Source organism: Delphinus delphis, chromosome 2 (genome assembly GCF_949987515.2).
Source record: "Delphinus delphis chromosome 2, mDelDel1.2, whole genome shotgun sequence".
In the NCBI taxonomy this organism is placed as follows: domain Eukaryota; kingdom Metazoa; phylum Chordata; class Mammalia; order Artiodactyla; family Delphinidae; genus Delphinus; species Delphinus delphis.
Genome location: NC_082684.1, coordinates 99,444,176 through 99,457,106, shown reverse-complemented (window position 1 = coordinate 99,457,106; position 12,931 = coordinate 99,444,176).

Genomic DNA, 12,931 nt, shown 5'->3' with positions numbered 1-12,931 from the left:
AAATATTTTCTCCCAGTCCATAGGTTGCCTTTTGATTTTGTTTATGGTTTCCTTTGCTGTGCAAAAGCTTTTAAGTTTAATTAGGTCCCTTTTGTTTATTTTTGCTTTTGCTTCCATTACTTTAGGAGTAATTCCAAAAAAATATTGCTACAATTTATGTCAAAGAGTGTTCTGCCTATGTTTTCCTCTAGGAGTTTTATAGTTCATTTAGGTCTTTAATCCATTTTGAGTTTATTTTTTGTATATGGTGTTGGAGAATGTTCTGATTTCATTCTTTTACATGTAGCTGTCCAGTTTTCCCAGGACCACTTATTGAAGAGACTGTCTTTTTTTTCCATTGTATATTTTTGCCTCCTTTGTTGTAGATTAACTGACCATAAGTGCAGGGGTTTATTTCTGGGCTCTCTATCCTGTTCCATTGATCTATGTGTCTGTTTTTGTGTTCAGTACCATACTGTTTTAATGACTGTAGCTTTGTAGCAAGTCAGGGAGCGTGATTCCTCCAGCTCCATTTTTCTTTCTTAAGATTGTTTTGGCTACTTGTTCTAGTTCTGTGAAAAATGCCATTGGTGATTTGATAGGGATTTCGTTGAATGTATAGATTGCCTTGGGTAGTATAGTCATTTTGACAGTATTGATTCTTCTAATCCAAGAACATGGTATATCTTTTCATCTGTTTGTGTGGTCTTCCATTTATTTCATCAGCATCTTACAGTTTTCAGAGTATGGGTCTTTTGCCTCCTTAGATAGGTTTATTCCTAGGTATTTTATTCTTTTTGATGTGATGATAAGTGGGATTGTTTGCTGAATTTCTCTTTCTGATATTTCATTGTTAGTGTATGGAAATGCAACAGATTTCTGTGTATTGATTTTGTATCCTGCATCTTTACCAAACTTATTGATGAGCTATAGTAGTTTTCTGGTAGCATCTTTAGAATTTTCTGTATATAGATCATGTCATTTGCAAACAGTGACAGTTTTCCTTCTTTTCTGATTTGGATTCCTTTTATTTCTTCTTCTTCTCTGATTACTGTGGTGAGAACTTCCAAAACTGTGTTGAATAAAAGTAGTGAGAGTGGACATCCTTGTCTTGTTCCTGATCTTAGAGGGAATGCTTTCAGTTTTTCACCATTGAGAATGATGTTAGCTGTGTGTTTGTCATATATGGCCTTTATTATGTTGAGGTATGTTCCCTCTATGCCCACTTTCTGGAGAGTTATCATAATAAATGGATGTTGAATTTTGTCAAAAGCTTTTTTGCATCTATTGAGATCATGTTTTTTATTCTTCAGTTTGTTAATAGGGTGTATCACGTTGACTGATTTGTGGGTATTGAAAAATCCTTGCATCTGAGGGATGAATCCCACTTGATCATGTTGTATCATGCTTTTTAATATGTTGTTGAATTCTTTTTGCTAGTATTCTGTTGAGGATTTTTACATCTATGTTCATTAGTGATACCGGCCTGTAATTTTTTTTGTGTGTGTAGTATCTTTGGTTTTGGTATCAGGGTGATGTTGGCCTCATATAATGTGTTTGGTTGTGTTCCTTCCTCTGCAATTTTTTGGAATAGTTTCAGAAAGATAGGTGTTAACTCTTCTCTAAATGTTTGGTATAATACACCTGTGAAGCCATCTAGTCCTGGACTTCTGTTTGTTGGGAGTTTTTAAATCACAGATTCAATTTCAGTACTCGTGATTGGGCCGTTCATATTTTCTATTTCTTCCTGGTTCAGTCTTGGGAGGTTGTACCTTTCTAAGAATTTGCTCATTTCTTCTAGGTTGTCCATTTTATTGACATATAGTTGTTTGTAGTAGTCTCTCATGATCGTTTGTATTTCTGTGGTGTCAGTTGTAACTTTTCTCCTTTTTTGTTTTTGATTTTATTAATGTGGGCCCTCTCCCTTTTTTCTTGATGAGTCTAGCTAAAGGTTCATCAATTTTGTTTCTCTTTTCAAAGAAGCAGCTTTTAGTTTTGTTGATCTTTTCTTTTTTTAAATTTGTATTTCATTTATTTCTGCTCTGATCTTTATGATTTCTTTTACTAAGTTTGGGTTTTGTTTTTCTTTCTCCAGTTGCTTTGGGTGTAAGGTTAGGTTATTTACTTGAGTTTTTCTTGTTTCCTGAGATAAGCTTGTAACACTATAAACTTCCCTGTTAGAGCTGCTTTTGCTGTGTCTCATAGGTTTTGGATTATTGTGGTTTCGTTTTTGTGTGCCTCTAGGTGTTTTTTGATTTTCTCTTTGATTTCTTCAGTGATCCACTGGTTGTTTAGTAGCATATTGTTTAGCCTCCATGTGTTTGTGTTTTTTGCAAGTTTTTTCTTGTGCTTGAGTTCTAGCCTTGTAGCATTGTGGTCAGAAAAGATGGTTGATATTCAATTTTCTTGAATTTACCGAGGCTTGCTTTGTGACTCAGTATGTGATCTGTCCTGGAGAATGTTCCGTGTGCAGTTGAAAAGAACGTGTATTCTCTTGGTTTTTGGTGGAGTGCTCTATAAATATCAGTTACGTCCGTCTGGTCTAATGTGTCATTTAAGGCCTGTGTTTCCTTATTGATTTTCTGTCCATTGATGAAAGTGGGGTGTTAAAGTCCCCCACTATTACTATGTTACTGTCAGTTTCTCCCTTCATGGCTGTTAGCATTTGCTTTATTGAGGTACTCCTGTGTTGGTTGTATATGTACTTACAATTGTTACATCTTCTTTTTGGATTGATCCCTTGATCATTATGTAGTGTCCTTCCTTGTCTCTTGTAACAGTATTTTAAAGTCTATTTTGTCTGATATGAGTATTGCTACTCCAGCATTCTTGTGATTTCCATTTGCATGGAATACCTTTTTCCATCCCCTCACTTTCAGTTGTATGTGTCTCTAGGTCTGAAGTGGGTCTCTTGTAGACAGCATATATACAGGTCTTGTTTCTGTATCCATTCAGTGTATTTCTTTTGGTTGGAACATTTAGTCCCTTTACGTTTAAGGTTATTATTGATATGTATGTTATTTTCATTTTATTGTTTTGGATTTGTAGGTCTTTTTGAGTTTTAATAACAATTTCCCTAGAAACATTTACAAATTTTTAGCATTTTTCCATTTAAATTGGATATCTGAGTGTTACTTTTTAAACATCTGTGTCAGTAGCCAGCAGACTTAACCAGACTATCAGATCTTTAGATATAAAATATTTTTTGAGAATATCTCCGTAAATCTCAGGTGACAAAAACATGTTTCTTCACCAGAATAAATTACAGTTTACCTGAAAAGGGAACTGAATTATTTGGTACAATAACTTGCCCTTTAGGAATCAAGAATCTTGTCTGGGGCTTCCCTGGTGGCGCAGCGGTTGAGAGTCCGCCTGCTGATGCAGGGGACAGGGGTTCGTGCCCTGGTCCAGGAAGATGCCGCGGAGCGGCTGGGCCCGTGAGCCGTGGCTGCTGAGCCTGTGCGTCTGGAACCTGTGCTCCGCAATGGGAGAGGCCACAACAATGAGAGGCCCGTGTACCGCAAAAAAAAAGAATCTTGTCTGTGCAGGTGTGTTGGTCTGGTTGAGTAGCAGTTCCAGCTCTGGCCACTAGGTGGGGCATCCCCATTACCGTTGCTTTCCCATCATATTCCCAGAAACAGCCAATCTTGACTTGTCGTCCCCCCCCCTGCCCCCGCCAGCACCCCCCCCCCCGGAACTTGACCCTGGGCACAGAGCAGGGCTGCACTTCCAGGTGGGCAGCCCAGTTTGCACGGGACTTTCTTTTCTAAAGACAGCACACTTTCTTACCCGACATGGGTACATGAGACTCCTGGCTTGAGCTGGTATTTCTTTAGAGGAGGACCTGTTCCTGCCAGGAAGCAGCCCCTTTGCCAATTATAATAAAGATTTCCCCAGAATCCCCTCAGTACTCGGCTCCACGTAGAAGAGGATCTCCACTGCTGTGCTCCCACACAAGGAGGAGCAGGGGAGTGATGGGAATTGATGGCTGTTCCTGGTGTTCATGGGAGAGGTATGTATCTTGACCATTGACCATCTGTATGCTTTGTGGGCTGAGTTAAAAAACGAAGCTCCAGCATTTGAAAGGCGAAAGCTGAAATGATTCTGAATCCACAAGAGGAGATGGATGAACTTGTTCCTGAATCCTAAGAAAGTTTTATATGGGGATAGTCTTTGGAACCTAAAGGATGTAAGCAAATCAGGGATTCTTCCTGTCAAGGATTTGATGGAGCTGATGGCCTCAGAGAGCTAGCAGGAAGATGAAGAGATTCCCAAATTTATGAGTGAGGAACTCATACATGCGTCCCTAAAAGGAAGTGTAACAGAGCTACATGTTCAAAGGGCACCAGAGAGGTGGATGTAATCTCTAGCCAGTTCCATGAGCCTCTGCTGGCTGCAAACTGTCTTGTTTGGGTCTGACCTTTAGGCTCTGTTCCCATATGCTGGGAGCTCAGATCAGAGGCTGTGAGATGGGGAAGCTCGTCACAGGCTGGGAACCGTATTAGTCACCAAGCTCTGTTGACGGTTCTCTGGAAATTGAGAATTATCACTGCAGCATGCTGTGTGTCATTACTTTGTCTTATGAATGGCTGCCTTGCTTTGTCAGCATTCTTCTTCCACTTGCCCCAGTAACTCCTGGTGGGCAGGTGCTGTTATTTATTTCTCCCCCGTCGTCCCCAGCGCAGTGTTGTGCACACAGTGGCCCTCATATTTGCTGAGTGAGTTAATGCCATGAGAGTCTTGCAGGTACTGAAGCACCTGAGTGGGATTCTGGGCCCTGGCAGTTGAGGTGGCTGCAGGATGGTAATATACAGAAATTGGCTCTAACTAAATATTGGCCATAGCACCACGTGAATCCGATTCCTGCAAATTGCTGGGGAGCAACTGGTTTATGGTGCTTATAAAAAGAGATTTTTAAAAGGTTTTGTGCTTCAGGATTTAAAAATGTAAAATTGTCTTCTCTGTGCCACACAACTTTGTTTCCCTATACTTTTTAAATACTTTGTGCCAGAATTGATATTATTTATTTTTGGCACATCATCAAGTAAGGAATTTGCAAGTGATTCTAATTCATCCCGTAAGCAATGAGTGGAAAACAATCTCTACTTTTCAAATACATCAGGAGAGCTTAAAAATGCAGGCGGATTCCTTCACTCACGCTCTCAAGCTTCCCCTCTGTCCAGGCTATAGGGTGTGAAGTGTCACAAGGATGTTAGAGGGTTTGCAATTTGGTATAAATTCTTGGATTTAAAGTATTGAAATTATCTTCTATAAACATGCTTTTATGTGAAATGAAGCCTTGACTGAGACACTTGGGCGTAATTTACTAAGAGGCTCCAGGAGAGCAGGACTCTGGTTCTCTGCTGTACCCCAACTGCGAGAGCCCACAGTAGGTGGGCACACAGTAGGTGCACAGTGACTATTTGTTCGATGAATGAATAATGGGGAATCTCCTGGAGTAAGCTAAAGACCTAAACGTATTGCTAAGAGTTTCTGGGTAGAGTGGAGAGAGCAGCTGGGTCACAGCATCTCCCTTTTCAAACACTCAGTGACATGAACACAGTAGTTAAACTGGAGCCTCCTTGCCACAGAGAACAAGCAAACAAATGAATAAGCCCAGCAGCAAACAAGGAAAAAGGCAACCAAATAAAAAACATACAAAAATGACAAGAGAAGAAAAAAAAGTATTGCTCAGGTGTGCCAGGCTACTCCTGCAAATGGCCTTGGTGAGTCAGCAGAATCCAGGAACTCTGACTCACAAGAGTGACTGGTTGGGAGAAGAGGGATATCCTTATCTTTTCCAGTTACTTCAGGGGGTAGGGTGTGTGAAAAGGGCTGTTGAGGAGAAACTGATGAGAGGACTGACTCTCCGATGGAAGTGGGGGTTTCACGCTGAGCCAGAGAACGGATCCAGAGCCCAGGATGGCCCCCAGGGATCATGACATCACCTACCCAGGGGACAGGAAACATTGCTGAGGACACTTTGAAAACCTTAGTGAAGAGGCCTGAGACCAGATATTCTAGCAAAAATAGTTGAGCTCTTCCCTGCCTCGCCTCTGGCTATCACGCTCCCAAACATTCAGTAGGATGCAAAATAACAGCTTTCAAACTGCTCAGAGAGAAAAAATAAATAGGGTAATTTGCTCACCCGATATCATGAAGTTGCCCACATAAGAGAACACAATAAAAAAAAATGACAGTGCTTCACACCCACCAGGATGACTGTAACAGGAAAGAGAGACAATAACAAGAATTAGGATATGGAAAACTCGGAACCCTCATACACTGCTGGTGGGAATGGAAAATGATGCAGCCACTTTGGAAAACAGTCTGGCAGTTCTTAAAAATTTTTAAACATAGAGTTACTGTTTTTGACTCAGCAATTCTAGATATATGCCCAAGAAAAATGAAAATATATGTACACACAAAAACTTGTTTATAGCAGCAATATCCATAATAGTCAAAAGTGGAAACAAGCCAGATATCCATCAACTGATGTGTTAACAAAATGTGGTCTATCAATACAACATAACAGTATTCGGTCATAAAAAGGAATGAAGTACTGATACATGCTAAAACATGGATAAACCTCAAAAACTTGATGCTAAGTGAAAAAGGTATATTTTAGGCTGGTGAACTTTATGGTATGTAAATTATCTCAATAAAGCTCAACAATTGGCACAGCAACTGTGTATACTATTGCAGGGGGAATGGGAGAACACAGAAGAAATAGAGGAAGGAACATAGGCTTCAAAAAAAGAGGAAGAGCCCATCTTGAAGAAAACATGACCCAGGAAATAGAAGAAAAGCCCCTGCAAATTTTTTGTGCTATAGAGCACATAAGTGTATTCCTTTGTTCAGCAAATAGATGCTGCGGTGTTAGTATATGACATGCACCATTCTGGGCACTGGAGATAGAGCAGGGAGCAAGTTCTTCCTGTTGCAGAGCTTCCATTCTTATGTTTAAATGTGTAAGTACAAGGCTATTGATTCCATTGGACCTCTTCTGTCATGGAAGGGATATTGATTCATCCTCATGGAATAGACACATACTCTGGATGTGGATTTGTCTCCCTAGCCTTGTTTACTGCTTCACACAAGATTGCTTCTGCTCAAAGAACTCATTTCACAGGAAAACACATGGGGCACCAAGTGTGAGGTCATGCTCAGAAAGGGAAAAATGGCCCCAGTAATAACCAGGCTGTGATTTTTAACCTCTAAATATAAAAAATGCTCAGAATACAAGCCATACTCCTCCCTACCACCTTTTCACCCCCCAGGTTCTTAAGGTGGAAGCTTGGGTCATTGATTTGAGACACTTGTCTTTTTCTAATACAAGTATTTAATGCTATAAATTTCCCTCTAAACTTGTGTACATCTCATGAATTCCATTGTGTACAATTAAAAATATTTTATAATTCTTTCAACTTCCTCTTTGACCCAAGGATTATTTTTAAATGTACTGTTTAGCTTCCAAATATTCGGGAATTTTCAAGATATATTTTTGTAATTAGTTTCTAGTTGAATTTCATTGTGGTCAGAGAATAAAATTTGTATTTTAATTTTAAAAAACTTGTTAGTTTGCTTTATGGCTCAAAATATGGTCTTTCATGCTGAATATCATGTGTACTTGAAAAAAGTGTGTACTGTTCCAGGTAATGTGTTTTATAAATGTCAGTTAGATCAAGTTGGTTGGTAGTATTTTTCAGCATTTTTATATATTTACAAATATTCTATCCACTTGTTCTGTCAATTAGTGACAGAAGAGTGTTGTAGTCTCCAACTATAATGATAGGTTTGTATTTCTCATTTCAATTCTCTCAATTTTTGCTTATGTATTCTAATACTTTGCTGTTACATATATGCATTTAGGATTGTGATAACTTTATAGGTGTCATAAAATATGCATAATACAAAATTTACCATTTTAAGTGTACAGTTCAGTGGCATTAAGTACATTTACATTGTTGTGCAACTCTCACCACAATCCAGAACTTTTGCATCTTCCCAAAATGAAATTCTGTGCCCATTAAACAACTCCTTATTCTCCCCCTTCCCTGCCAAACACCATTCTATCCTTATGTAATAGGGAGCATACAGTATTTGTCCTTTTGTGACTTACCATTATGTCTTCAAAGTTCATCCATGTTGTAGCATGTGTCAGAATTCATTCTTTTTTAAGGCTGTCCATTGCTTGTCCATTCATCTGTTGATGGAAATTTGGGTTGTTTATGCCTTTTGGCTGTTGTGAATAATGCTGCTGTGAACACTAGTATACAGACATCTGTTTGAATCCCTGTTTGAATTATTTTGGATATATGCCCAGAAGTGAGATTGTTGGATCATATGTTCTATGTCTAATTTTTGAGGAATGTGTGATGTTTTCTTGATGAATTGACCCCTTTATTATCATGTAATGTTCCTCTTTATCCCTGGTAATATTCTTTGTTCTGAAGTCAACTTTTCTGATATGAATATAACCACTATTATACTAATGTTATACTATTTATTATTAGTGTTTGCTTAGTATATCTTCTTCCATCCTTTTACTTTTATAACATATCCATGTCTTTATATTTAATTGAATTCCTTCTAGATGCATATGTTGGGTTTTGATTTTTCATCTAATCTGACAATCTCTGCCTTTTTTTTTTTTTTTTTTTTTTGCGGTACACGGGCCTCTCACTGCGGTGGCCTCTCCTGTTGTGGAGTACAGGCTCCGGACATGCAGGCTCAGCGGCCATGGTTCACAGGCCCAGCTGCTCCGTGGCACGTGGGATCTTCCCAGACTGGGGCACGAACCCATGTCCCCTGCATCGGCAGGCGGACTCTCAACCACTGCACCACCAGGAAAGCCCAATCTCTGCCTTTTAATTGGGGATTTTAGACCATTTACATTTAATATCACTAGTGATAGAATTGGATTTAAGTCTACCAGTTTGTTAGTTGTTTGCATTTGTCCCATCTGTTCCTTGTCCTCTTTTTCATATTTTCCTGCCTACTTTTGGCTTAGTTGAATTAAAAAAAATTATTTTCAGCCATTTTTCCTCAAATATTTTTTTCAGATTCATACTCTTTCTCCTCTTTCTCTGAGACTCCAGTGATACAAATGTTAGATTTTTTGGGTATTGTCCCACAGGTTCCTGAGGCACTGTTCTTCTCCTTTTTTTTTTTTAAGTCTATTTTCTCTCTGTTGTTCAGATTGGAAATTTCTATTGATTGGTCTTTGCGTTCACTGATTCTTTCCTCTACCATCTCCAGTTTACTGTTGAGCCTGTCCAGTGAGTTTTTAATTTCAATTATATTTTTTAGTTATATAGTTTCCCTTTTGTTCTTTTTTTATATCTTCTATTTATTTGTTGGAATCTTCCTATTCTTTATTTAAGAGTGTACATAATTGCTCATTGAAGCATTTTTATCATGGCTGCTTTAAATCCTTGTCAGGTTAATTCCAACCTCCAAGTAATCTCAGTGTTGGTGCCTTTTGATTATCTTTTCTCATTCAGGTTGTGGTTGCCCCAGTTCTTGGTGTGGCAAGTAAATTTGTACCCTGGGCATTTCTGGTATTGTGTTGCAAGACCTGTGTGATCTTTTTCCTGTTTAAATCCTTTTTCTTTCTGGGTGTGGTGTGCAGGTCCAGCTCGGGGTGCATGCAAAGCTTCCTGTGGGGCTTTTTTGACTCCTCCCTGACAGTGGAGTGTTGGCTCATTGCCTCGTTGCAGGTGGATGTAACCTAATCCCAGGACCCCTGGTAGGACAAGCTGCTGTGATACGAACTACCTGTAGAGGGCCATGTGGCAGGGAGCAGTGGGCAGCCTGTAGGAGCTGAGGGCCTCAGTCCTATAACTGCAAGGAATTGAATTCTTCCAACAACCATGTGAGTTTGGAAGAAGGCCCCAAGATCCAGAAAGGAGCACAGCCCCACTGGCACTTGATTGCAGCCTGGTGAGAGCCTGAAACAGAGAGTGCAGCTAAGCCACCCCAGACTCCTGATCCACATATGTTGTTTTAAACTATCCACATTTACAGCCACAGAAAACTGACACGCCCTTTCTGCTCTTTCTCATTCCTCATGTTCCAGGTTTCCTTCCGTTGTCATTTCCTTTCTGTCTGAAGAACTTCCTTTAGCATTTTTTTTTTCCACTAGAGCAGGTCTGCTGACAACAAATTTCTTAGGTTTCCTTCATCTGAGAATTTCACCTTCATTTCTGAAACACAGTTTTGCTGAATATGTAATTCTGGGTGACAGCTTTTTTCTCTCACACTTGAAAAATGCTTCCTTCTCGCATTCATGATTTTTAATGAGAAACATACTGTCATAGGAATAGTTTTACTGTTCACATCAGGTAACACATCATTTTTTTCTGGTGGCTTTCAAGATTTTTCCTTTGTCTCTAGTTTTCAGAAATTTAATTATGATGTATCCAGGCATGGATTTCTTTGGGTTTATCCTGTTTAGGGTTTGCTTCTTCAAATTTGGTAAGATTTCAGTCATTATTTCTTTAAATACTTTTTCAGCATTACACTCATTCTTCTCTCCCGCTGGGTCTCTGATGACATGAATGTTAGATTATTTTGTTATTGTCCCACATGTTTCTGAGATTCTATTCATTTTCAAAATCTATTCTCTCTCTGTTGAAATCAGATAATTTCAATTTTTCTGTCTTCAGGTTCACTGATTCTTTCTGATGTCATATCCACCTGCTGTTCAGCCCATTCATTGAGTTTTTAAATTTCACTTATTTTTCATTTCTCAAGTTTTTATTGGTTCTTCTTAAGTCTATTTCTTTGCCTAGAGTTTCTGTTTTTTCTCTTTTCTCAGTGTTAGTATCTGTTTGGGAACATTTTTACGAGAGCTTCTATCAAATTCTCACCAGGTAATTGTAGCATCTGTATCATCTTCATGTTGATGTCTGCTGATTGTTTTTTCCCATTTGAGTTGAGATTTTCTGGGTCTCAGTATGATGAGTAATTGTGGAATGTGCCAGGACAAATTGAGTGTGAGTTTATGAGATTCTGGTTTGCATTTCAGTCTGCTTTCAGCAGGCTCTCAGCCTGTTTAGGTTCCAAGTACATGTCCTGGCACACTTCTGTGGGTCATGCTTCAGATGCCAGTGTGGTTTGTAGTGCTGTCCTGCCCAGCCATGTGCTGCCCAGAGGCCAACCTGAAACGAGAGCAGCATTTGACCTTGAGTTCAGTTCTCCAGTCTTCTGATGTGTTCATTCTGGTTGGTCATGCATGGGCTGCTTGGGGGTCTGCCCAGGACTTCATGCACAGATTTAAGTATCCCTGCCTCCTGTACTGTTCTCTCTGTAATCCTCACCCCCTCTGATGGGGTGGGGAGCAGGTGCTGCCTCCTTGTTCCTGTTTGCTTAGTGCACGTGGGGCTCTCACAGTCTCTGCAGCTGATGTGCTACTTGGTGGGGAGGAGACTACTTGTGTGCTGGCGTTTGCTTAGTGCAGAGCAGAAATGGTAATGGGGACCCCTCCACAGTGTGTGCAGTGCGGGGGGTATGGAGTGGGAGCTGCGCCTCTGCTCATATTAGTGTGGGACAGAATGGTCGACAGGGTTCACCCCAGAGTCTGCCCACAGTCCCACTGTGCTAATGGAAAGCAGGGGTGGTCACAGGGCTCCCCCTCAGTTTCCACAGCCCTGCCCCACTGGGGAGGGGGGCCTCCTGGTCAGCATAGGGCAGGGATGGTCACAGGGCTCTGCCTGCCATCCCTGTGGCTACAGTGTTGGGTAGGGGTGGGGGATGGAGTAGCTTTTTTGAGGTTTCATCTGGAGTAGAGTGGGTTCCATCCTGCAGGGCTGCCTTTTATCAAGGCTTTGAGCCAGAGAGAAGAGGCTTTCCTTGGAGCTTGTTGGTCTGTGCTTGCTGGCATTTCTGGGTTGTGGACCCCTCCAACTCTTGGACGAGAATCTGTAGGAGGAACACCCTGCCTGCTTGGTCTTCAAGTCAAGGTCCCTGCCGCCCACCTTCTCTTCTGCACCCCTCAGAGTCTTCTGCCAGCTGCTCTGTGTATCTGTGGAGAGTTTTATTTGCAAACAGTATGAGGAATAGGGTGAAATGTGTATTTTGTCTGGAATTCACAGAAGTTGTGGATTATCTTTCATTGTGACTTAAAGTAAGAAAAGTCTTCTGTAGTTAACCTCCATTTTTGCCATTTCTGGTGGCCCTCGTTTCTTTGTTGATTGATTTTCTCTCTGTCATCATATGCATGTAATAAAGAGTAAGTCTCCATTTTTGATGTTGGGCTATCTCCAGCTTTCAAGCCCCACTCCTCTTTCTTCCCTTTTGGCTCCACATCTGAGGAAAAGCCAGTAAGGTAATGATGAGAAAACCTGGTTACTTGCTCCAGAAGTGCCAGCAGGAAGTTCACAGTGTGCGAGCCCCAGCCTGAGGGCCTGAGCCCTTTCCTCGGCCCGCATCACTAGCCCTGCACTGCTCGTGCCATTTGGCCTGGCTGGCTGGCCCCTGCCCTCCTCTCCTCAGGAAAGCTCACGGGTAATAAATCTTCCCATATCTTCTTGGTGCCCGTGGCCTTACGAGTCTCAACATCTCAGCTCTCCCACCTCTGTGGGGTGACTGTCAGACACTCCTTCTGCCCCAAGGACTCTGTTAACATATCTTGTAATGCAGGTCTGCTGTCAGTGATTTCTATAAGCTGTTGTTTGTTTGAAAATGTCTTTGTTTTCCCGTAATTTTTGACAGATATTTGCACTGAGTGTAGAACTCTGAGTTGACGGGTTTTCCTTTCAGCCACTCTGTTGTCTTTGCCCTGCACAGTTTCTGATCAGAAGTGTCCTGTAACTCTTATCTTTGCTCCTCTGTGTGTAATGTTCCCTCTTTCCTCCGGCTGCCTTCAAGCTTTTCCTTCTGTTTTCTTTAAAACAGTTTTTTTCCTCCAGTTTTATTGAGATATAATAGAGAAACAGCACTGTATAAG